This window comes from Bubalus bubalis, chromosome 7 (genome assembly GCF_019923935.1).
Source record: "Bubalus bubalis isolate 160015118507 breed Murrah chromosome 7, NDDB_SH_1, whole genome shotgun sequence".
In the NCBI taxonomy this organism is placed as follows: Eukaryota; Metazoa; Chordata; class Mammalia; order Artiodactyla; family Bovidae; genus Bubalus; species Bubalus bubalis.
This window is the reverse complement of record NC_059163.1, coordinates 15,391,174-15,418,474: the sequence shown is the minus strand read 5'-3', so window position 1 is coordinate 15,418,474 and position 27,301 is coordinate 15,391,174. Positions and strand designations below refer to the sequence as shown.

General features: G+C 40.1%; 1 protein-coding gene across 6 annotated transcripts in view; it reads right to left on the bottom strand.

Annotated features, from left to right (window-relative positions):
- The window catches only part of KLHL8 (kelch like family member 8), a 73,967-nt gene extending 49,509 nt beyond the window's left edge, over positions 1 to 24,458 (bottom strand). For 2 of the 6 annotated variants that reach the window (XM_025289745.2, XR_006552146.1), the window contains exon 1: positions 16,956 to 17,143. The gene's annotated coding sequence lies outside the window, so the exon portion shown is untranslated. Of the gene's footprint in view, positions 1 to 16,955; positions 17,144 to 17,193; positions 17,509 to 21,974; positions 22,110 to 24,328 lie in introns of those variants that run through there. The other 4 variants (XM_044945665.1, XM_044945666.1, XM_044945667.1 and 1 more) reach the window with 4 other exon arrangements.
- Positions 24,459 to 27,301: the final 2,843 nt, after the last annotated feature.

Here is a 27,301-nt window from a genome sequence, read left to right as displayed (position 1 = left end):
AGCAGGACACTTTACAAATGTCTGTGCTGTTAACCCCTGCATTATGATTTGGAGCATACCGCAAGTGAAAGAGAATCACAGAACAAAAAAATACATGAAAAGTCAAATTCTGTACCCTCTCCCCTCTAAAATCAGCTATTTTTTCTAATTCCTCTGCTTTTGCAAGTGGCAATGCCATTTTTTCAGCTGCCCTCATTCAAAAACCTGAGCCGTATCTGACTGCTTTTCTGACTTATATAACCCATTAATTTCAATTCCCCTGATTTCTACTTGGGAAAAAATCTCTCTCCCATTTGTCTTTCTTCCTACTCTCCCTAAACTCTCCTCTCTTTCACTGCACCCTAATTCAGACTCCTGCATCTTTCATTAACCAGTCACCATGCCTCTCCATCCCATCCCAAAACATCTATGTAGGACCGCCAGACTTATGTGGCTGTGTCACTTCCAAGCTGCTTAATGTTATGCATTTCAGCAGCTTATCCAGGCGTTCAAGGCTCTTCTTGCTCTGACTCCAGCCTACCTTCCAATTTTTTCCTCCACTAATTTTTGACATAAAATAGGAAAAAGAAGGGGAAACACTACTTACTAAACCACTGTCACATATTTTCCCAGAAATCTTATAGATACAGCTGTCCTTCAGTATCCACAGAGGATTAGTTCAAGGACCTCCCTCAGATACTAAAACCAGATGATGCTCAAGTGTCTTATACAAAATGGTAGAATACAGTTGGCCCTCCGTTTACACAGAATCCACAGACACAGAGGGCTGACTATACTCTCATTTAAGCATCACAAAGTGGCACTAGTGGTAAAGAACCAACCTACCAATGCAGGAGACACTGAGCTTGACCCCTGGGTTGGGAGGATCTCCTGGAGAAGGGCATGGCAACCCACTCCAGTATTCTTGCCATGGAGAATTCCATGGACAGAGGAGCCTGGCGGGTGGCAGTCCATAGCATCGCAGAGTTGGACACAAACTGAAGCGACTTAGCACGCACATCCACGACATTACAGATGGCCTAAACATCCCTGACTTGCCCTGTCACACAGATAGAAAATTGTGGAAGCTAGGGTTTCAGTTCAGTTCTGATTCAGTTCATTCTTCTACTATTTCACAGATGTCACTATTCCACTTTCCTCAAGTATACACACAAGCCCTCAAAGCTTTTCCGCATGCAGAAGGATGTGAAGGCCTAGTTTATTAAGTAATGTTTCTTCCACGACGTCTCTAATTCTCCCAATAAGACGTGATCCCCCTTCTATGAACATAGACAGTACTCTGTACTTCTCTAGTTTGTTCACTGTCTTCCTCTTGTGTTTTAGACTTATCTACCTAACACAGTGTGAACTGAGATTATGTCTCAAAGACACCCATGTATCTTACCCACATGAGCTTGCATCATATGTAACTGAATTAACCTGATTCTTGTGGGCTGGGTGTTTTTCCCCCCAAATTTAAAAAAACCGAGTCAGTTCTCCATTACTGGTTAGCCTAATGAGTCTTCTTTCATCTAGAACTTTTGTCATACTGTATTTCATGTCCTAAATGGGTAATGTGACTGTAGGTATCATTAATATCTCATTTAAACTTCACTAGGTTTAAATATACTCAATTTAAAACTATCACACATTTTCCCCCTTATATCAAACTACTCTAGCTCTGTCTAGCAGAAAGTTTTATTATGGTCATAAAATAATTTCCTTTGTCAGAGGACTGCTCTATCAAGAGGGTATTAGCAAATACTCATTTTTATAAAATTGCTTTTATATTTGATGTTAGATTTGGGCATGAGACAAGAGCTCAAAAACTTTCACACCAAATTATTTTAAAATGGTCTTTTTAGGGACTTCCTTGGAGGTCCAATGGTTAAGACTCCGTGCTCCCAATGCAGGGGGTGAGGGTTCGAACCCTGGTTGAAGAACCAAGATCCCACAAGACCTCTGGTGTAGCCAAAAAAAAAAAAATTTTTAATGGTGTATTTAAAGAATTCAATGTCTTCAATTTTTAAAAAATTTTGTTATATACAACAGAACAGGAAGCCAGGAAGAGGAAAAGAATATTTACTGTAAAACACTTCACTCTATAAGTCTCATCAGTCAGCTAAGTTCTTTAAAGAACACAAATTTGTAATGAGTTAAAGTGTAACTCCACCTAAACTCTAACCCAGAATTATTTTTAATGTACCTAAGATTCTCTTAGAAAGAAAAAAAAGATACTCCTTCCCCAAATATTTGTTGTTCAGTCGCTAAGTCGTGTCCGACTCTCTGACCCCATGGACTGTAGCACCCAAGGCTTCAGTGTCCTTCACTATCTCCGAGAGTATACTCAAATTCATGTCCACTGAGTCAGTGATGTAAGAGTTTATAAACACAACAGAAAACAAGAGGGATGGTCCACAGAGTTTATTTCTATCACACTCTGGTACATTATGGGGCTTCCCAGGTAGCACTAGTGGTAAAGAACCCGCCTGCCAATGCAGGAGACATAAGAGACTTGGGTTCAATCTCCTGGGCTGGGAAGATCCCCTGGAGGAGGGCATGGCAACCCACTCCAGTATTCTTGTCTGGAGAATCCCATGGACAGAGGAGACTGGCGGGCTACGGTTCATAGGGTGGCAAAGAGTCAGATATGACTGAAGTGACTTAGCACTGGTACATTATGGCACTAAAACAGGTAGGAAGTTAAGATCATTTTTTTGTTCCTCTAAGTGCCAATAAAGTCGTATCAACCAACAGCTGAAGACTAAAGTACTTCAAAAAGAAGAACATAGGTTTTACTGATTCACTGCAGAAAATACCTAACAAAAATGTATTTTTTTTTTACATGTAAACACAACAACTTGCGATAATCAGAGAAAAGAGGACTTACAGCAAAAGCATAAAGGTACAACTGTGATAAGTCAGTCCACTTTATACTGTTTTTCAAACTTCTTTGCATTTATACTAGTAGAAAGAATTCTAAATGGCACTTTGAGGACTTCTCTGGTAGTCCAGTGGTTAAGAATCTGCCTTCCAATGCAGGGTACACAGGTTTGACCCCTGTCTGGGAACTAAGATCCCACATGCCACAGGGCTACTAAGCCCGCGTATCAACGACTGAGCCTGTGCACTCTAGAGCCTGTGCTCCATGACAAGAGCAGCACTTCGACTGAAAGCACCTCTAAAGACAACTCAGAGCTATACAGTTACTGATGCAGTACCTACTACGGGCAGCAACAGTGCTAGGAGACTCAAGCTTCCTTAAAATAAGTTTGGTTTGTACTCTTTACAATTCAGTTAGATGAAGACTTTAAATGATAGAAAGCATTTTATTTTACAGTGGTTTCTGATTAATTTCAGAGCCACATCTTAAAGTTGACAGAGAATGTGTATTTATCAAAATTAATTTGTGTATATTTGTGAAATAAGATGGTAAACCCCACCTTATGTTGTGCAGAGAAAAACCTGACTGCATGTAATTCTCTACACACTTCATGCTATCTTTCTGCCTTTGTTCAGGCTATCTTCTCATTTTGAAATGCCCTTAAAGCAACATCCATCCTTACCAGCTGACTCTTAACTCATTTTTATAAGACTCAACTCAGGTTTATTTGCTCAAAAAGGCCCTAAAAAAATCTCCCTTATTCTTAGCCTGGATTGGGTGTACTTCCTCTGTGCTCCTGTAACAACTGAATATCTTTTTCATTGTACTTATAAAGCAGATTATACCATCAGATCAGATCAGATCAGTTGCTCAGTCGTGTCCGACTCTTTGCGACCCCATGAATCGCAGCACGCCAGGCCTCCCTGTCCATCACCAACTCCCAGAGTTCACTCAAACTCACGTCCACTGAGTCAGTGATACCATCCAGCCATCTCATCCTCTGTCGTCCCCTTCTCCTCTTGCCCCCAATCCCTCCCAGCATCAGAGTCTTTTCCAATGAGTCAACTCTTTGCATGAGGTGGCCAAAGTACTGGAGTTTCAGCTTTAGCATCATTCCTTCCAAAGAAATCCCAGGGCCGATCTCCTTCAGAATGGACTGGTTGGATCTCCTTGCAGTCCAAGGGACTCTCAAGAGTCTTCTCCAACACCACAGTTCTAAAGCATCAATTCTTCGGCACTCAGCCTTCTTCACAGTCCAACTCTCACATCCATACATGACCACAGGAAAAACCATAGCCTTGACTAGATGGACCTTTGGTGGCAAAGTAATGTCTCTGCTTTTGAATATGCTATCTAGGTTGGTCATAACTTTCCTTCCAAGGAGTAAGGTCTTTTAATTTCATGGCTGCAGTCACCATCTGCAGTGATTTTGGAGCCCCCCCTCAAAAAAGTCTGACACTGTTTCCACTGTTTCCCCATCTATTTGCCATGAAGTGATGGGACCGGATGCCATGATCTTCGTTTTCTGAATATTGAGCTTTAAGCCAACTTTTTCACTCTCCTCTTTCACTTTCATCAAGAGGCTTTTGAGTTCCTCTTAACTTTCTGCCATAAGGGTGGTGTCATCTGCATATCTGAGGTTATTGATATTTCTCCTGGCAATCTTGATTCCAGCTTGTGTTTCTTCCAGTCCAGAGTTTCTCATGATGTACTCTGCATATAAGTTAAATAAGCAGGGTGACAATATACAGCCTTGGCGAACTCCTTTTCCTATTTGGAACCAATCTGTTGTTGTACCATACTCAACCCTTATTCAAATTTATAATACTTGTAATAATTGCCTGATTACTATTAGTATTTCCAGTAACACTGAGTCCCCAAAACATAGGCAATTTCTACTCACTTCTACTAGGCCCACGTTGAGCACAGCATACAGTTAGCAGAGGTACTAAAAATACTTTCCAAACAGAATAGTTCTGAACCCTAGAGACTCTTTTTCTATTATCTAAATCAACATATAATTAAATTACTTTAACCCTGAATTCTGGATGTATTATTTTAACCATAATCACAAAGGATGTCATTTAGCAAAGACATTTTTCAATTATTTCATTACAAAGATTAATATGTTGCTTAAATTCATTTTTTAACTTTTAAGTCAGAAAAAATTAAGCTACACTCATTATTTCCTCTTTTTTTTTTTTTTTTAACAAAAGCAAATAGCAGAGATTTAAAAATTTTTTATTTTATTCATTTATGGGTGCCCTGGGTCTTTGTTGCTGTGCATGGGCTTTCTCTAGCTGCAAGAAGCAGGAGCTACTCTCTAGTTGCTGTGCACCGAGATTTTAAATTTTGAATCAGATGATCCAGAAGAAATATATTGTGCCAATAATTAAAGGAGAATCTGCTTCTTTGACAAACTGAATTGACAAGCTTCAGTAGTTCCTACTCATTAAAGATACAAATAACTTCCAAGAATTTACTACTATGACTTACAAAAAAACATTTTTCTTAGCATATATTAGATACAATTGTTATTTGTTATCAGTCTGCTTGTTAAATACTACTGTCATTTCCAGGATCCCTAAACAACATTTTCACTATACTGAATATTTTGTAAGATGTTTCTATTTTAGGGTCTGTTTTATTAAAAAGGCATTCTACTCCGGTTCCACTACCCATAATCATTGCCTGTTTGAATTAGACCACTGAATTTATTACAATCATAATAGTTTAAAAGTCTAGTATAAAATAACTTGCTTTAAAAAGGACTTGAATTTTATCTAATTCGCGAACTACATTTGTGAACTCTTAAAGAGTCTCTATTATTATTTTTACTTAAGAATGTCACAGGGTTGTACTCAAATAACAAATGATAATTATCTGAATAAAAACATAAAGTTTACTAAAAAATTAATTCACCAATAATTTGTTTCCAAGTGTCCAAAATTGGGATACTTCCCATTCAATATATGAAACAAAACCCAAAGCTAAGTAAGAATTATTATATACTCCAGTGAGAGCCCTGCTGGTCAAGCACACTCTGAGTAGAGCACACCGCTAATCTCAGTTTGGAAGGGAGTGTGGTGCTTAGTGGCTGGTGAACTTTCAGAGGCTTACAAAATCTTATTCACTACGTTGTTACTGATTCATTAAACAGACTTAAAACCAACGCTAAAGAACTGTCATTTATTAAGTAAGCCAATTTCAAACTGGTTCTGATGACTAATTGTTACCATGGCTATATGAGAATCAGTCTTCTCTTAGGAGTTTGGGAACTCCATTTGCCTTAACAAGATAAACACATAAGCCAACACACACACATATATATACTAAAGGATATGATATATAGTGGTCATGTGGTTTTATAACATTTCACAAAAAAAAACTAATACTGTCAGTGTTAAGGATAAATACCATTTGCCTTATATTTAATCATTCAGTCAGTCATCAGACATTATATTGCAGGTTCTGGAAATTCACAGGTGAATAGGCAAAGCAACAACAAAGGGCGTTAAAGCAGTGCTATTCAAAGTGGGTCTGGTCCACATTTTTTTTAAACACACTGCAACGAGGTAGGTACAAAAATCAAGTGCCTAGAAACTCTTAGAACAAAGTTGTATTTGACAATAATTGTATGTTGAATTTCATAAAAATTGAAGTTTGCATTTTGTGTATCTTTTTAAATTTCATTTTTCTAGTCATTCATTTCTGTTGTCTTTACCAAGGCACTGATTCACAAACTAGTTTTTTACTGTAGTGTCTGAAGAAAATTACTTCAAGGGGCTCAAGAAAAGCAGTCAGAGTAGGTGAGGTTGAATTACATTTTGCTACCAAGATACATGCAAAAATAACATGCATTACACACCAAGAAGTACTTGCTCCAAAATTAGAAGGATGGTGCTAGTGGCCTAAAAGAAAACCCCTCAGCAGATGATAGAGCACACTAACGGAAGGTTGCACCATCTATGTTGCAGATGGACTAGGAGGCTATAATGTATGGAAAAAAACAAAAGACTTCTTAAAATGCTGCAAGAGCCAGACCCTAAATGTGAAGAAATTCAGGAATACCTTATCTGGTCTATCTCGAAATTCAGGAATACCTTATCTGGTCTATCTCTTATATTTTCCTTAAAAAAAAAAAAAAAAAGTATGCCTGTTAAGTCACTTCAGTTGTGTCTGACTCTTTGCAACCCTGTGGACTGTAGCCCCCTGGGCTCCTCTGTCCATGGGATTCTCCAGGCAAGAATACTGGAGTGGGTTGCCATGCCCTCCTCCAGAAGGAAAAAAAAATTTATGCACAAGCATAATCTAATTTTTTAAGTTATCTAAAGTAAGTCCCCCACCCCCCAAAAAAAGATGAATAAGACGTAATTCCTACTATTAAGGAGCTTGAGTCATCCCTTTGGGACACAAACAAGTGGTCATAATACTGTGGTTAAGGCAATAGTAGGGAGATACACTGGGTAACATGGGAGAATCTAAACTAGCCTTGGTGATCAAGAGGGCTCCCCATTAAAAATGCAATAGCTTATATGTACTCAAAGCTCCCATTCCACTTATCCAACTATGACCTAGTTTCATACACTCCACTCCCTAACTTTTCCTCATACTGTTGGCCTTGCTTCTCCAGCCACAGCACTTTACTCACAGGCCCCATCATCTCACAGCCTCCCCATAGCCTCTTCTCTCACATCCTTGTTACTGCTGCAAGTTATCATCCCCAAATTCAAATCTGATCACATCATCTCAGTGCTTAAAAATGCCCAAGGATAAAGTACTAGTAAGCAGAAAAAACTAGGTACAAATTATATGGTTTTTTTAAAAATGTATATGTGATATGCTTCTAACTTGAACTGCTGTTTTCAAACCAATTAATGAATAAATTCTACAGCCTCTTTTTTTTGGTTACAGAGAAATTTATGGAGGAAAATAAGAAAATGTAAGTTTAAAACTAGCCACAGACCTTTAAGGCATGGGCCATACTAAGCATATTCCCAAAGCTCTTCAAATTCTAAGAAAAATGACCAAATATTTCCTCTTACTATAGCTAGCATGTCTGTTTTAACTAGGTTAAATATTTTTATATATAATAATATTTCAGAGTACTTTACAGTCCCTCACATAATGATCATATGATACACTTGTTGATTTTATAAGGCTTAAGAAGTAGCATGGTATAGGGGAAAAAACAGTGAGGTAGGTATTAGGGGAACTGGATTTTAACTAGCTGCATTATTGGGAAGTTACCTAATCTCTCACGTCTCAGTGTCTTCATTTATAAAAGAACAGTGTTGGTCTAGGTCAGGGGTCAGCGTCTTTTCCTATAAAGGGCCAGACATTAAATATTTCAGGCTTTTTGCACCATCCAGACTCTGTCACAACTACTCAACCATGCCACTGCAGTAGGAAAGCACCCATAGATAAATACATAAAGTAATGAGAGTAGCTGGGTTCCAATAAAACTTTACAAAACCAGCAGCAAGCTAGGCTTGGCCTAAGAGACCACAGATTTGGGTAATCACTGTTTACAGCCGTCCCCTAGTATCCTGGGGCATTAGTTCCAGGACACAGCCCTTCATACCAAAATCCAAGGATGCTTAAGTCCCTTACATAAATGGCATGCATGGTATTTGCATATAACCTTGTACAACCTCCTCTCATTTACTTTAAATCCTCTCTGGGGTTGCAAACAGTCAAACGCATCTTAGCAACTGAACAATAAACAACAATACCATGTAAATGCTATGTAAATAAGTCACCAGTGTGCAGCTAATTCAAGTTTTGCTTTTCGGAATTTTCTGGAATTTTTTTTTCCCTGAATGTTTTCATCCGAGTTTCCTCGAATTTACATATATGGAATCTGTGGATACAGAGAGCCTGTGTACTTCTAGTTCTAAACTAAGAGAGTACTTTTTTTCAATTTAAAACTAACTTGTTGCCCTTCTTTTTAGAGAAAACTATAGTCGTATTTAGACTATACAGAGAAAACTATAGTCGTATTTAACACAAGGCACAAAAACCAGCAGTTAATAGCAGACTTAAGAGCCAGTTTTGAGAGTCCCATTAGCTGTATAACCTTAGGCAAGTTACTTAAAACCACTCTTGAGCATACTGTTAAGACTACTGTGAAGAATAAATGAAGTAATATATGTAATGTATTAATACTTAGCCCTGTATCTAGTTCACAGTAAGCATTCAATAAACTGACACTATTACTTTTATAAATTATGTGATCCTCAGTCCTCGGTGAGGAACACAATCCTCCAATCAACATTTTTCCCAGCAAAGAAATACAATATGCTATTAGATCTACATTCAGATGCATTTTGCACTACAGCAAAAGATGAGAACTGGTTATATTGCTCTAAGCCTTTCTTTAAAAAAACAAACAAACAAAAAAAAACTATTGATACAACCAGTAGTCCCCAACCATTTTTGGCACCAGGAACCAGTTTCATGGAAGACAATTTTTCCATGAACTGGAAACAGGGTGGTTTCAGGATGACTCAAGTGCATTACATTTATTGTACACTTTATTTCTAATTTAATTCCGGCACTGATCTGACAGGAGGTACTGGTCTGAGGCCTGGAGGTTGGGGACCCCTGGATACAATAGTCAGCATTACTATCTACTTTGCATGTATGACTATGACTCTGGGTAAGTTACATAATCTTTTATTAGCCTCAGTTTCTTCACCTGTAAAAATGAGGAAAGCAGCAATACAAACTTCTTAAGATTGTTACAAGGACTAAATGAGTTAATAAACTGTCTGGCACATAAGCTATATAAGCAAGTGCTATTATTTGAGTTAAGATATTTCACAGTTATTCAATCCTCAGGATAATTCAAAGCAATATTATTACTATATTTATAGCTGTTGCTAATAAGGCTCAGAGACGTTAAGAAACCTACCCGAGGTCACACAGCTATTAAGTGGCAATGCCTAGGTCTCAACACAGGCATGCATGACTGTGCGGCCAAAACTCTTAATAGGAGGCTGAAGACAGCATTAATTCTGTCTTTATACATCTTGCATGGTATGTTTAGATTATGGAACCACAATATGGATATAATATTCTCCCCAGACAGAAAATGTTTTTTAATATTTTTAAAGTTTAAGAGTAAGAAAATACACATAAAATCACTGACCTTTAGTGAATTTACAATGTTGTGTTAGTTTCAGGTGAAGTGCAAAGTGACTCACACGTTTTTCATTTTCAGATTCTTTTCCCTTATAAAAACACTGATCTTTTTAATGTGACAGTACTTCCACAGGTAAAATTTTTGCTAAAATGATTCTTCTGTTTTCCATTTCTAATTAAACTCACTCTTTCATTATTAAAGAAATAAGCAATCCTCTGCAATAAAATAACAAAAGATGCAGCATAGTGACAAATATATATATGTGGTGCTATGCAAATGCTGACATTCACCTCTAACTGATCTTTGAGATCTATATAGACCTCTCAGATTTTATAAAAAGTGCAAGTCTAGAGAGCTGAACACAATTCTGCTACTAATTTGTAGATTAGTCTATAAATCCCCAACTATTTATTTAAAACCTTGAACTGTGAAAAGCATTCAGATATCAAATGAAAATACCAATATCAAAGAAAAAAGAAAACTCAAAAAGACAGAAACACATTACTGAATAGATTCATTCATAAGTTGGTATACCATCACTTGATCCATCTCATAGTCTTTAGACCTTGTGACTGCTACCGGTAATTGACCCAGAAACAGAAGTTGGCTTCACACTGTAAAGCCCGAAAGTTCAGCAACCTATCACTAACAAAGAAAATAGGGCAGTTTTATGTAGCTTACTTCCAAACTCTACTACAAGAATGAACTCAATCTTAGAACTCTAACATACTTCTCAAATTCACAAAATGCAAATAAGATCAATTTTAAATGTCATAATTAAAATCACAAATCACCATCTAATCTACATAAGCTGATTATAAATTTCATATTCTTTCCAAACTAGCAGTGCTGAACCTTAAAATGATCATCAATTAGGATTCAATAGAACTTCATACTCTGTGTTATGTAAGATGAAATATCACACCAGAAATATACAATATAAATATCATCACCTAGCTTGGAAGAAAAAATACTTAATTTTCATTAGCATTTTAGTATTTTGTTGAGAAAAGAAAAAAAAATCCAGATTTTAGGATAAACAAACCAAGCTATCTTTTAACATTTCAAAATACTATTCCAGTGTGCTGGATGGTACTAGGGTGCATGCTTTGCCACGCAGTCTGCTGCCCATCAACACTAGAGGGGTGGAGGGAGGCGTGGTAACGGATCAATCAGTGGTATGTACTCCAGGTGTAAGCAGCAGTACTTTTACTGCTATCAACATACTATATCAAAAATATCAACCTCCAGTTCTAGAAGAAAAACAGGCATTCGCGGTGCTTCAAAAATTACCTGCATACACACACACACAATTCTGTTCACTTTTTCTCAAAAACACTAATTTTGAAAATAATATGCAAAAAATCTAGTACAGAAACCTAGATAACTGAAGCTAATGGTTGTTATCTAAATGGTTCAGTTAAAAAAGGTTGTGAACTCCTTTTAAACGTATGTTGAAAGCTTTGGTTCTTCTCTCCAGGAAAAAACACAAGTACACACAGAATTCAGATTCTTGGAAGACCATTTTTGGTTCACACAGCCAAAAGTGAAAAGCTGATAGTCTAAACCAGAGTTGTCTAGTTTCAGAACTGAGTTCAATACATTATTATATCCTGATGCTTCCACAAAAGCCCTTCAGACAAATAATTTAAAAAAAAAAAAGCCTAATGGGTCACATTTTATATGGTTATATCTTGAATATTGACATTAGTGTAAAAAAAATGTATATTTTAAATGTTCCATTTATTCTTCCTTCACTGGTTAACACAAAACATATTTCTCAGAAAAGTGAAGAAATGGTCAAGCTAAGGAGTTTTAGGACTGAAAAATAGGGCATTTTGGTATTCTAAGAGGCATTTATTCTCCTTCATCTCTCTAGTTCTCAATATATAAAAATAATTAACCTTTGTTGAAAATTCAAATATAAGAAACCAGTTTAAATATCCGATGTTTTAATACACAAAAGCCATTTGAAATTAATTTTGGGGCTTCCACAGTGACTCAGATGGTAAAGAGTCTGCCTGCAATGCGGGAGACTCAGGTTCGATCCCTGGGTTGGGAAGATCCTCTGGAGAAGGAAATGGCAACCCACGCCAGTATTCTTGCCTGGAGAATCCCAACATTCAAAATAGTCCCTTTAATCTTTTCAAAATGACAAACCTATTTTCAGTTCTTTCTAACTCTTTAAGAGTTCTTTTTTTTTGAAAAAGGGTCATTTGTCTAAATCCACACAATATACAACAGACACCAAGAGTGAACCTTAATGTAAAACTCTCGACTTTGGGTAATGGTATATCATTGTAGGTTCACTGACTGTAACAAATGTACCTTTTGGTGTGGGGATTTTGATAGTGGGGAGACTGTGCATATATGGGGCAAAGCAGGGGGCATATGAGGGCAGAGGGTATATGAAATCTCTGTTCCCCTACTTAATTTGCTATAAACCTAAAATTGCTCTAAATGTAAAGTATTTTGATAAAGGGTGTGGAGTATAATATATCTTCTTTACTCTCTTCTTAAGAAATGAGGAAATAGTGTTTTTAAAAATTACCCTCAGTGGCTGTGAATTAAATTTCCTGCCAGGATACAGAATGTGCAATTATTACAGAATAGATTACAAAACCATCATTCAAAAAGACACATGTACCCCAATGCTCACTGCAGCACTATTTACAACAGCCAGGACATGGAAGCAACCTAAATGTCCATCGACATATGAATGGATAAAGAAGATACATATATACAATAGAATATTACTCAGTCATAAAAAGGATCACAGTTGGGTCATCTGTAAAGATGTAGATGAATCTAGAGTCTGTCGTACAGTGTTCTCATTCTGATAACTCAGAACAATTATTGTATATTAACACATGTATGTGGAATCTAGAAAAACAATACAGATGAACTTATTAGCTGGGCAGGAATAGAGACACAGAACATAGGAAACTGACATGTGGACACACAGAGGGGAAGAGGAGGGTGGGATGAATTGAGAGAGTAGCATTATATATATATATGTATATACAGAGAGAGTAGCATATATATAACTATATATATAGTGTGTGTGTGTGTATATATATATATACACACTACATGTATCAATAGCTAGTGGGAAGCTATTATAGAGCACAGAAAGCTCAGCAATGATCTAGATGGATGGGAGGTCTAAGAGAGAGGAGATATATGTATACACATACCTGATTCACTTCGTTGTACAACAGAAACTAACACAACATTGTAAAGCTATTACACTCCCATTTTTTTTTTAAAAGGGGTAGTGAACTCCTTTTAAACATACATTGAAAGCTGTGGGTCTTCTCTCCAGAAAAACAGAAATATACACAGAATTCACAGAATCTTGGAAGACCATTTATGGATACATCCATAGACCCAGGTTAAGAACCAGAGACAAAGTAGAAATTTTCTCTTCCCTTTGACCCTCTTCCATAATTTTACCTCTAACTCACAAGAATCAACTAAACTATTCACAGACAATGAATTCTCTTGTATAGCCTTTTAAAAAAAGTTTCATAGTACTTACATAAGCAGTTTTCAACAAAAAAATAAACTGACAGCATTCTGAAATATAGCATGTGACTAATGATATCAATAAACGATAGTGCCTTACAGTTTCTAAAATGACTTCACCTATTATAAAAATTAGTATTTTACCCCCTTTTACATTTAAGGAAATAGGTTCAGAAAATAACCTGCCGTGGGCACACAGCCAACAAATTAAGAGCTGGTATTCTAACCCAGAACTGTCTAGTTCCAGCTCATTATTACATTTTGATGCTTCCACAAAAGGCTTTCAGACAAAGAAAACAGATCAAAAAAAAGCCTAATGGGTCACATTTTAGTGTAGTTATATTCCGAATACTGACATCAGTTTAAAAAAAAGTATACTTTAACTATGCTGGGTCTCAACTGCAGTATGTGGTATCTTTAGAGGCAACATTGGAACTCTCAGTTGCAGCATGTGGGATCTAATTCCCTGACCAGGGATCAACCCTGGGCTCCCTGCCTTGGGAGTGCAGAGTCCTAGCCATTGGACTACCAGGGAAATCCCCAAATGTCTATTCTAAATGTTCCATCTCTTCTTCCTTCATTGGTTAACATAAAACATGTTTTTCAGAATAGTGAAGAAATGGTCAAGCTAATGAGTTTTAGGACTGAAAGACATGACATTTTGTTACTTCTATGAAGTATTTCTTATTCCTCATCGCTATAGTTCTTAATATATAAAAATAATTAACCTTTGTTGAAAATTCAAATATAAAAAACCAGTTTAGATATCCAATGTTTTAAAACATAAAATTCTTGAAATTAATTTTTAGGACATTCAAAATAGTCCCTTTAATCTTTTCAAAATGACAAACCCATTTTCAGTTCTCTACAATTCTTAAGAGTTCTTGATTTTTTGAAAAAAGGTCGTTTGTCTAAATCCACAGAATATTCAATAGACAGCAAGAGTGAACCTTAATGTAAACTCTGGACTTTGGGTAATGGTATATCAATGTAGGTTACTGACTGTAACAAATTTACCTTTTTGCTGTAGGGATTTTGATAGAGGGGGAGACTGCTTACATGGGGCAAGGCAGGAGCATATGACGGCAGAGAGTATATGAGAAATCTCTGTTCCTCCCACTTAAATTTGCTATGAATCTAAAATTGCTCTAAATATAAACTACTTTGATAAAGGATACGGAGTCTAATATATCTACCTCACTTTCTTAACAAGTGAGGAAACAGTGTTTTTAAAAATTATCCTCAGTGGCTGTGAATTAAATTTCCTGCCAGGAGACAGAATGTGCAATTATTACAGAATATATTACCATCTTAGAAAATAATAATAATCTTATCAAATGTTAAAAGAATTAACAGCTTTATAAAGAATCTAGAAAAATGATACTGATGATCCTATTTATAGGGCAGGAATAGAGATACAGAGAAAAGACTTGTGGACAGAGGTGGGGAAGAAGAGGGGGATGAATTAAGAACAGCACTGACAAATACACACTATAGTGGGAAGCTGCTTTATAGCACAGGAAACTCAGCTAAATGCTCTGTGATGACCTAGAGGAGTAGGAGGCAGGCGATATACTACAGCTGATTTCACACTGTTGTACAGCAGAAACCAGCATAACATTGTCAAGAAATTATTTTTGTTTTTTAGTCAGTAAGTCGTGTCAGACTCTTTTGTGACCCCAGGAAGCCCACCAGGCTCCTTTGTGCATGGGATTTCCCAGGGAAGAATACTGAAGTGGGTTGCCACTTCCTTCTCTAGGGATCTTCCCCACCCAGGGATGGAACCCACGCCTCCTGCATTGCAGGCAGATTTTTTTTTTTACCGATGAGACACGAGGAAGGCCCCAAAGCAATTGTACTCCAATTAAAAATAAACGTTTTTAAAAAGATTTTAAAAGTATTGGCAGCTTGAAATGTTAATATGAAGTTAAGCAATAGCTGAGTATGGTATCCTAAAATTTCTTTTGATATTTATTTATGTTCATACTCTCTGTATCTTAAAGGCGATATATACAGCGACTAAAGTCTGAAGTAGGTCACGGGATGAGTGACAAAAGAATGGGTGATCGTAGGGAGGAGGAGGAAAAGCTGCAGCCAATGAAATAACCCACCGCTTAGCTGAGGTCCTCTGCTTACCCAAGACTACTCTCTGGCAGGATCAACACTGGAGGGAGACGGAGGAAAAGAATTTCCTCGGTCTACGAGAATGAAGAACACCAACAGTCCAACAACTAACCTCACCGGGGTGGAGGGGGGGAGAGGGGGAATGCAAAGAAAGAAAAAGTGCAACCAGCAGATAAAACACCTGTGTCAACCTAGCTTCTTGCAAGAACATTTTCCCAAAGAATCCTCCCGAAGCAGTATAACATAAGCATAAGCTAAAATGGCCAAGCATAGTTACGCTATTAATACAGATGGAAAAGAATCCTGACAAAAAAAGTTCAATAGCCTACTTAAAGTCACCCGATCCAACATTGCCAGGTGGGAAAACATACCAAAAACAAAACAAAACAAAACAAAAACCCTTTTCAAACTCAGGCAATCCAAACGCTAGGACTGTCAAATCCAGTCAAGGACCAGCCCCAGGCTAGAAAGCGCGAAGGATGTAGATAAACCGCCTCTCTCAGGGAAACCAGCAGGCTAACGAAGCCCAGAAGTGCGTGAAAAGGAGGCAAGAGCAGGTATCCCGGGCTGTAAAACAACTCCACTGAGCAGAGGCGTGTTTTGAAAGAGGCTGCAGTTTCTGCTCTCAAACTCCAAGGCACTCTTCGACACCCCCCCGCTCCCCGCAGGGTCTCCACCTAAGGCGAGCTGCAAGCCCCCAGCACACGCCAGCCAGACCCCCGGGGTCATGAGTCTCGCCGGCAGGCCAGTCCCGGAGGGTTACCCTCCAGACGGACGGCCAGCACGCCCCAGGGCCAGCATCCCGGACGGCGGCTGACCCCGATACCCGCGCCCGCCTCCCCGACCCTCGCGGGCGGCGCGTCCCTCACCGCAGGGCCCCAGCCCCGCGGGCCCGCCCCGCCCCCACATGCCGCCCTCGCCTGGACCCCGAGAAGCACCTGCCCGCCTCTCTTTTCTTCTAAAGACCCTGAGGAACGAGCCAGGCTGAAGAGCCGGAAACCGGGGTTCCCTTCGAGGAACGCGACTACCCCCCACCCCGCGCCTTGCCTCTCGCCACAAACGGGGGAGGGGGCGACAGAAACCGCGCAGCGGCTGAAGGGGCCGAAACCCTCCCGGCAGGGGAGTTTGGGTTCCGGCGTGCAGGACTCGGGGAGTTTCTCCGCCACAGGCGCGAGCCCGGGCGGCGCTACGATTTGAGCTCGGGGCTGAGGTGACGGAGGACTTCGCACGAGCGGACAGCACCGCACAAAGAAAAGAGGGAGTTGGGGGGGCGGGGGACGAAAGCCCGGTTACCTCAGTCCTCGGCTGGTTCCCTCCGCTCGGTTCCCCACCCCCGCCCCTGTCCCGGGCCTCGCCAAGGATGCAGCCGCGCTGCCAGGTTCCTGCAGCCCCGGACAGCGCCGCACCGGCCCCGCGCGAGCACCCGACGGACGCGCGCCCCTGTGCGCGGCCTCGCCGAGCCTAGCCGGCGCCCGGCGTCCTCTCGCCCGCGCCTGCGCACAGCACTCTGGGTAGTGTGGTTTCCAATTACCTCCAGCAGGGGACCGCCCCCGCCCCGCGTGCTCTCCGAGCCCGGCTCGGGCGCGGGCGGCGGGAGTTTTCACCCAGCTGGGGAGTGTTGTCCTTCCTGATGCTGGGGACAGCCGGCGGGGCCTGACTGGCGTCCTCAAAACACAGGTTCAGATAGGCCACCGCATGATTAACCTCCGAAGTTATCCGTTTCTTCTCTTTTGTGGCTGTATGTACCATAAGTCCCGTCTCGCTCATGGTGAAGGTTCCTGGGTTTCTGTCGTTTAAAGAAGGAAAAAAGGGTCTACTTTTGTTCCTGGCAATTTCTCCACAGGCTCTGCAAAAGAGATACATTGATACAAAACACCTGGTGTTTATATAACTACTTACCCATAGTTTGTAGGCACCCCACTCCAGTACTCTTGCTTGGAAAATCCCATGGGCGGAGGAGCCTGTTAGGCTGCAATCCATGGGGTCGCTAAGAGTTGGACACGACTGAGCGACTTCACTTTCACCTTTCACTTTCATGCATTGGAGAAGGAAATGGCAGCCCACTCCAGTGTTCTTGCCTGGAGAATCCCAGGGACGGGGGAGCCTGGTGGGCTGCCGTCTGTGGGGTCGCACAGAGTCGGACACGACTGAAGTGACTTAGCATAGCATAGCAGCATAGTTTGTAAGACCAAGGAAGCAGTTGATCGACCTGAGCACTCACTGCTAAAAACCACTGCAAGTGAAAATGATGTTGAAATCAACTAATTTTTCTATAAACTCAATGAAATGTTGGAGGGGATAGACGAGCGAGCAAAGAAAAAAAAAATTTGAAGGCTAAAATCTTTTGTTAGAGCAAGCTCTAGCTTTCACAACCCTAGGAATCTATTTCAGAATAAATTCAATCCTGATACATTTATAAATATTAATACATAGGTTTCGATTGATTTAGCTAGAAAAGAGCCTTTAGAAAAAAAAATTGCATCTTATGTAAAAACCCCAAGGTAACTATTTGAAATTTCAATTCTAGGGGCGAAAAAATCACTTTTCCATTTTAAAATAGCAGAAATAGAAATAAATCTTAGTACTTCAGAATATTTCTCTTCAGGACCTTATGTTTGAAATTTTAATATGAACAAACAAAAGTGGAGCAAGACCAGTTTTAGTGTGCACACACAAAAATTGTAAAATTTGTTTGGAAGTATGATGTAATACTGTGTATTTAATAAGGTCATATTCTAATAGAATTTTTTTATAATATGAACTTTTTAATTGCATGTTCAGTGTCCCCTAAAAAATGCTTATAGAACTGCTCTTTTTTCTCTGCTAATAGACATATAAAAAACTGCTTGTACTTACTAACTACATCATAGAAATCTACACAGTATTTCAATATGGTTTCCATTTATTTTTTCAAGAATATTTAGTGAGCACTTAGTATATGGCATGCACTGAGTTAAGAACTGGGAAATAGTGAACGAAACTGAATAGTTCCTACCCTTGTGGAGACTTAAGAGCTAGTGGAAGAGACAGAACTAAACACATAATGAGAACTAAAAAGGTATACAAGGACTTCCTGGTGGTCCAGTGGCTAAGACTCTGCATTCACAATGCAGAGCATCCAGGTTCAATTCCTGGTCAGTAAACTAGATCCCACATCTTGCAACTGAAAGATCTGCATGCTACAACTAAAACCCCCACACAGCCAAACAAATATTAAAAAAAAAAAAAAAAGGTATGCACAGGGTTGGGCTTCCCAAGTGGACTAATGGTAAAGAACCAGCCTGCCAATGCAGGAGACATTTAAGAGGCCCGGATTGGCTCCCTGGGTAGGGAAGATCCCCTGGAGGAGGGCATGACAACCTACTCCAGTATTCTTGCCTGGAGAATCCCATGGACAGAGGAGCCTGGAGGGCTATGGTCCACAGGGTCACAAAGACTCAGACACAACTAAAGCAACTTAGCACACATGCATGCACATGCAGAAGGTGGCAAGGGAAGTGGGGAGCATATAAGGTATAGTAATCTAGAACTTTTTGTTGGGAGAGGGGAGATCAGGCAAAAATTCAATGAAATTTTCAAATCAAATAACAATAAACTGGGGGGGGAAGTCCTCCCCTTAAACGTGATATAGCCACAACACTGCTCTCAAATAATTATTTTTAAAAATAATGTCTTACTAAACAAGGTACATCTTGATGAGATTCAGAACATGGTACCCCCAAAACATAGCACCTTGACATACTGAATATCTTCAACTGAAGGAATCTGAGAAAATAGCAAAAGCAGGAACGTCTCTCCAACCCCCAACCTTCTTCCCCGAAACTGGTCATCAAACTCCCATATAAAAGGTACCCTCCCTATACCAGGAGAAAATTATAGGCATTCATATTGCCAGAGATTGAATTTAGGGCTGAGAAATCTGTATAAACATACTTAAGCTAATTCTTTTCTTCCTAGTAATTCCTTCACCATTTACTAACCCTAGGCCAAACCCCACTGTCTTGTCAATTCTTCACAAATTTATCATTTCTTTGTCTGAAAAGTGAAAGTATTAGTCCTTCAATCATGTCTGACTCTTTGAGGCTTCATGAACTGTAGCCCTCCAGGTTCCTCTGTCCATGGGATTTCCCAGGCAAAATTATTGGAGTGGGTTGCCAATTCCTTCTCCAGGGGATCTTCTAGATCCAAAGATGGAACCTGCATCTCCTGCATTGACAGGCAGATTCTTTACCTCTGAGTCACAGGGAAGCCCTCCAATATAACATGTAAAAATTCTATAAAATTTGTATGCTTTTATCCTGTTAATCTGTCTTCATTTGCTTAATTTTCAGAGACCCTAGGAGAGTCAAGAAAAACTTTTTCCTCTGCTACAATCTCAATGAAAAGATCACACATTTCCTGAATATGACCAAGATATCTTCTTAAGCTTTTATTCATTCCTCCCTAGCTCCATTTCAGAATTAACAGAACTACATAATAACCTAATTAATAAGAGACTTATTCATTAGAGACTCCTTCCTTTTCTAAAATTCCATGAATTAAAACTGGAAAAGATCTCACCTCTGTTGGTTCACTGTCTGTTGTACTTTGGTCCAAATAAATTACAATGTTTTGATCTCAATTGACATTTGCATGTTAAGTCTTTAATCTGGAATGAAAGGCTTTATAATATCCAAAAGAATTTCAGATGTGGCCTGCCAAGCGATTTGGAAAGATTAATGAAGGGGACCATTTAATTTTCATTTGCAGTGGAGGCAAAGCTTTCAGTCACTGGGCAGTTCCCTGGACAACTGTCTGACTATGAAAACTTCTTGAATATCCTGAACAAGCAAGACACACCTTCATGTCCAGGTCAGAGTCACCGGCTTGCAGTGACCTTTCTTCCTACTCTTCCACTTGTATTAATATTTTATCACCCTTTCCTCATCCAATCTTGACCTGGGTTTCAGCTCTACTTAACAACAATCACATCCTGCATTCTGCCCCACAATGGCCTAACTTAACCTATTTTAACTACTTTATGACAGTCCTTTCATCCATTACCCTTGCCATTAATCTGACATAGGTATCTCTAAGCCTTTGCTGATCTTTTCCACCCTCATCTCTGAGATATTTAAGTTTCCCTAATTTCTCTCTGGGCCTTTGAAATTGCTGTGCCTTCTGTCTCCCTCTTTGCCTGGTAAACTCCTGCTTGCCTTTCAGTATCAACCCAGATATTGTTTTCATCAGGAAGCATATCCTGGTTACAGTTCCCCTCCTCTTTGTTTTGTGCTAATGCTTTCTGTGTATGCTCACATTACAACCTATTTTTGCTTCTCAAATAGCTGTCTTTTCAGTGAGCATTTTAATTAGGTATCCTTTCATTTGTCTGATAGCTTCCTAAATAGAAATTAGGAACATGGTACTGAGTATAAGATGGCTGATTAACAAATACTTAGGAAATAAACAGATACATATCAACTTTGGGCAGTAAAGAAAAGTGTGGAAGTGAAACTCGCTCAGTTGGGTCCGTCTCTTTGCAACCCCATGGACTGTAGCCTAACCAGGCTCCTCTGTCCATGGAATTCTCAAGGCCAGAATAGTGCAGTGGGTTGCCATCCGCTCCTCCAGGGGATCTTCCCAATCCAGGAATCAAACCCAGATATCCCGCATTGCAGGCAGATTCTTTACCGTCTGAAGCCACCAGGGAAGCCCAAGAATACTGGAGTTGGGTAGCCTATCCCTTCTCCAGAGGATCTTCCTGACCCAAGAATCAAACCGGGGTCTCCTGCATTATAGGCAGATTCTTTACCAAGTGAGCTAAAAGAAGGATCCTGAAAGTATTTTCTGTAAAGCATGTATTTTAGCTTGTAGACCAAGGTCTCCATTGTAACTACTCAACTCTGCTTCTTAAAGCATGATGGCTAATCCTCATTGGTGGTTCCATAATATCTATGTAATAAGGAATCTGAGTTCCTTGAATGACTTGAATGGAAGGACTTGGGGTGGGGGAGTGGGTGCAGCTTCGGCTAGAGGGCATCACTGAGGATATGTTTACATAGCAGCTATTTTGTTCTTGTTTAGAATGATTATTTTGGGGTCCTTTGCAGGTGGGTCAACAGATGGAGCTAAAACAAAAAGCATCATTTTGTTGCTAAGCCACTGCCAGTTTAGTTTGCGCACGAAATAATTTCTTTTGAAAATTTATCTGTGTTGGTGAGTTTTTAAACTCCGGTTTGCCTCCTGCCCCCACCACACACACACTTTTAACATTTCACTCTAGCTGTTCCCTTCTGCCGAAGTCAGATCGCTTTCCATTTCCCGTGAGCCTACCTAGACATGGTCAAGCTTTCAAGCTGCCTTTGGGGGGAGCTGTGGAATCTTCTTTAATATGAAGGGATGAGAGCAGTTCGCCTCCATCCTATCACACTCCAGCTTCCCCGATGGCTCAGCATGTAAAGAATCAGCCTGCAATACAGGAGACATAGGAGATGTGGGTTCAATCCCTGAGTCAGGAAGTTTCCCTGGAGAAGGAAATGGCAACCCACTCCAGTATTCTTGCCTGTAAAATCTCATGGACAGAGAAGGCTGGTGGGCTACAGCCCAAAGGGTCACAAAGAGTGGGACATGGCTGAGCAACTAAGGGCACACACACTGCCACACTCCAAAAGCCTCCTAACTTTATCAGAAAAACACATTTAGAGAAACTTACACAGTTCTGGGCCAAGTTTTATCCATATGTATTGTAGAAAGTGGCACAGTGATACAAATGTAATAATTGTGTTTCAGTTCCAATACTATTCCAAGTGCCTGATCTCTATGAAAACTGCTGTAGATCTATATTGCATTAGCTTTCTGATATCTTCACATTCTCACAGAAATCTATGGAAGGTTTTCTTTTTATTATTAAAAAAAAAATTACGTTGCAGAATGACAGATCCTGCTAGCTGCTTAAACAGTATCTTGTTGCCTTCTTCATTAATAAAGGCCAGTTTGTTGTTTTTTTTTTTTTTTAAGGAATGACAGTGGTCATGTATGGATGTGAGAGTTGGACTATGAAGAAAGCTGAGCACCGAAGAATTGCTGCTTTTGAACTGTGGTGTTGCAGAGGACTCTTGAGAGTCCCTTGGACTGCAAGGAGATCCAACCAGTCCATTCTGAAGGAGATCAGCCCTGGGATTTCTTTGGAAGGAATGATGCTAAAGCTGAAACTCCAGTACTTTGGCCACCTCATGCGAGGAGTTGACTCATTGGAAAAGACTCTGATTCTGGGAGGGATTGAGGGCAGGAGGAGAAGGGGATGACAGAGGATGAGATGGCTGGATGGCATCATTGACTCGATGGACGTGAGTCTGAGTGAACTCTGGGAGTTTGTGATGGACAGGGAGGCCTGGCGTGCTGCGATTCATGGGGTCGCAAAGAGTCGGACATGACTGAGTGAGTGAACTGAACTGAGGTACCTAGCTAATAGATTATTTGTCAGGCTCCCTGACAGACTAAGTTCTATTCTTAAAGTATAAGTACAAGTGTTGCTTGGGACTTTGAGGGGGATGGCTGCTTAAAGGAATGGAAGATACCTCTCTTATGCTTCTTTCCTTCTTACTGGAAGTAATGGCTGGAGTTTTAGCAGCCACTTTAGACTATGAGGTTATTTGAGGGTAGTAATCATGTATAAGATGGTGGAAAATGACAGAAAGAGCCTAGGTCTTCAATGACCAGTGAGCCACCAAACCAGTCCTCCCCCAAGCCTTTTGGGGTTGGAAGTTCCAGTTGTGAAAAAGGTAATATTTGTATATTATAAACAAAATATGGCTCCTTCTAAATGTTAGAACTGGCACCGCAGCCTGCCCAGGCTTACAGGCTTTATTTCTATATGAATTAGCAATTTAGGACTGCTCTTTCACTGGGCCAGTGGAGAAGGAAGTACATCTGTCGAGAGCCAGGAAGAGATGAGCAGATGAAAATCAGTAAGAGGAAAACTAGGATTGAGTAACCCAGCAGAGTATGTGAATTTACTTCCTTTGCTAGGCCTTGACCATTTTACATAGAACCCTTAAGACAACATGGAGGTTCTCATGTTGCAATCTTGTAACAATGATGTAATTCTTTCCCCTAAATGGTTGCTGGCTCTCCTGTTACCACATTCATGCGCTCATAATTCTTGCTCAGATGAAAATCACATTTTTAGACCCTCTTTGTTAAGTGCGTCTCTTTGGGAGTTTATCAGCCAAAGTTGAAAGAGGGAAATTGTTATAATGGCACTTCTTTTTCAAGGAAGCAGAACCAAAAGAAAACCTTTCAGCCAATTTCCTCAGAGGCAAAAGTGGATTATTAGAATTGAATAGTCTGCTGTTCAGCCTCTCTGGGAAGTTTCAGTTGCTGCTTGATCTTCAGCTGAGCCCTGAGGCAGAAGCACAGAGGGTCACTGGATTTGTGCCTACCTGGCTGGAGGGAGGTACCACAAAAAAGACTGTTGCTTTTATATGCTCACAACTGTTGAGAAGAAAACAAATGAGGCCAAAGAGAGCTCAGGACAGAAGATATGTGATCACCTTTGATGTGCGCTGCAATGGCAAGCAGTCATTTACATGTTAGTCAAGAATTTTAAGACTTCACCCAGATTATTACCCTTAAATCTGGACTACCATTTTTCTTTAGAAAATTTTTAAAAGAAATGTCCAGCTTACCTGCCTCTACTTCTCAACATGAACCATCACCCTCAAGTTCTGCCAAAAGTTTAGCTCTTCTCTCCTCCCAAGCAGCCCGCTTTCACCCTCTCAGGAAGGCTGCTGGCAGAGAACTCCCATTACATTGAAGGAGCCATTTGAGGCAAATTTAATAAAGGTGTGAACAGGTTCTGCTGCTGCTGCTGCTAATTCGCTTTAGTCGTGTCCGACTCTGTGCGACCCCATGGACTGCAGCCTACCAGGCTCCTCCGTCCCTGGGATTTTCCAGACAAGAGTACTGGAGTGGGGTGTCATTGCCTTCTCTGGTGAACAGGTTCTAAGTAAAGCTAAAAGGACCCATGCAGTATTCCTGAGCTAATAAGAAAGAAACTACCAGAACCCAGAGAGGAGAGAAAGCTGTGTATAGAGACCTGCTGACTATAATAAAGCCTTGATGAGTCCCTGCAGGAAGGGTGCTAGGATAGAAATACCCTAATTTCCCTCTTCTTTTTGGTCCCTCTCAGTTCCCCAACCAGGAATCAGACCCGCATCTCCTGCACTGGAAATACAGAGTCTTAACCACTGGGCCACCAAAGAAGTCCCATTCTCCTTCTCTTTGATTTACTAGTGACACTGCCTGCCAAAGGCAGCTTCTGGAAGCCAGAGGACAAGGAAATCTGTTAATTTTGTTCATCAGCGTCAGCTTTTCTGGCACAAAGCTGGATAGAGAAGAACGAAGAGAGATCTAGAGGGACAACTGGAAGATATTCAGCCACCTGCTCTGACATTTTTTGCTCAGGCTGGGCTTATCACCTAGAACACTCTCATTTTCAATTGTCATATAATCCTCTGCTATGGTCTAGGATTCAAGTATATGACTTACTTTTAAATACAGACATCCCTCTCTCCTGGTTAGCATTTTCAGCTGTATCTTTCCCACTGACACTTAACTATATACAGCCTTTATTGCCACTAAATGTTTCAAAGATATGTAAGTATCCCATTAAATTGTAAGCTCAATTTATGTTTTGCTTCTTTTCAATCTCCATAGCACCTAACACAGTGTTCAGCACAGACCAGTTGAAACTAATTGTAATTTTCTTAATTCTCTCCCTTTTTTAATCCCCACCCTCTACCTGCCCCAGAGGGGCTTCCCAGGGAGTGCTGCTGCCGATGCTATGTCACGTCAGTTATGTCTGACTCTGTGCGACCCCATAGACGGCAGCCCACCAGGCTCCCCCGTCCCTGGGATTCTCCAGGCAAGAACACTGGAGTGGGTTGCCATTTCATTCTCCAATGCATGAAAGTGAAAAGTGAAAGTGAAATTGCTCAGTCGTATCCGACTCTTCGTGACCCCATGGACTGCAGCCTATCAGTCTCCTCCGTCCATGGGATTTTCCAGGCAAGAGTACTGGAGTGGGTCGCCATTGCCTTCTCCTCGTCTCCTCCCAAGGGGTCTCAAATAGTGATTGAAGGGAGCTGGTGAGTGAAAAATCAAGCAACCTCACCGAAATGATGGAGATGGGGGCAACTCTGAAGTAGCTCCTAAGAGGTTTCCCAGAGTCCCCTCAGACACACAAGGATGATCTGCGTAACAATTCACCCTTAATTAGCTTCCTTCCCTTTCTTCTTCTTTCTGCTGCTGCCAATGCTTCCTAGAAACACCTCCCATATGAAACACTTACTTAAATTATTTATGTTTACTTCTAAGATAGAATGATGTGATATCACCAATGATATTCAACCCACTTGTGGTAGGAGTATGCAAGGATGTACTTTTCTTGATATAGCTTCTCTGTCCTGATATTTTCCTCTTTCTTGGCTTTCATGGTATCTAAACATATTATTATTGATCCGCCTGAGGAAAATTACAGATTTTTTAAAATACTAAAAATAAAGTTAGTGTTGTCTTATCTTTTTATAACAGCAGCATATCTTTATTATTGAAAATAATAGCACTGTTCTAAAATAGCGACTGTTAATATCTTGCTGTGTGCCCTTTTGGAACATTTTCTTTACATGAATTAATATGGATCTTTTTAATTGCTTTTTTTCCCACTGAAGAATGTATGTTGAATAACTTGACAAGATCAAAAAAAAAAACAACTCATGTTTAATAGCATTCAAAATGACTGCAAGGGCTTCCTGGCAGTACAGTGGTTAAGACTTCCCCCTTCCACTACAAGCTGCACAGGTTCAATCCCTGGTCAGGGAACTAATTTTCTGCAAAACAATAAGAATGATTTCAGGATGTTTCACTGTATGGACTTACTACTGCTGCTGCTGCTGCTGCTAAGTCGCTTCAGTCGTGTCTGACTCTGTGCGACTCCAGAGACGGCAGCTCACCAGGCTCCCCCGTCCCTGGAATTCTCCGGGGAAGAACACTGGAGTGGGACTTACTACTACTATTCCTTTAAGCAAGCTTTCAGTTTTAATTATTTAGAGTGTTCCAGCTTTCAAAAAAAATTGTTTATAGGTTGTATAACATGTAACTAAATCATTAAGATACTTCCCCAAAGTGGAACTGCTACATCAGAGATCACATAGATTCAAAAGGTTTCTGACATCTTACATAAGTGGCTCCTACCCGCAAAGTATGAGACTACTTCCTGACAGTTCTATCATCTCTGTTTTCTTCTTTAACCCTTTGCCAATAATTAATTTTATTTCTACCCTAATATCAAGGATGAACTTTTTAATATTGCCATTGGCCATTCTTTTTTTAATGATCTGGCTTGTTTCTGTATACAAAGACAATCATAGGAAGACCGTGCTGCTGTGATACTAGCTGACATTATGATCTCATTGCTTTTTGTTAATTGGTTGGTTATTCTACCTTCAAGAACAGACCTGTCTAAGAACGGCCTCTGACCGCTCCTTGCTTCAGGTATCTAATTTACACTTAAGTTTAACCTTGGCCCCTGTATCAGTGACTTTCCACATCAGTCTTTCTGCATCTCTCCATTGGCTTTCCTATCACTATTCACTTTCAGC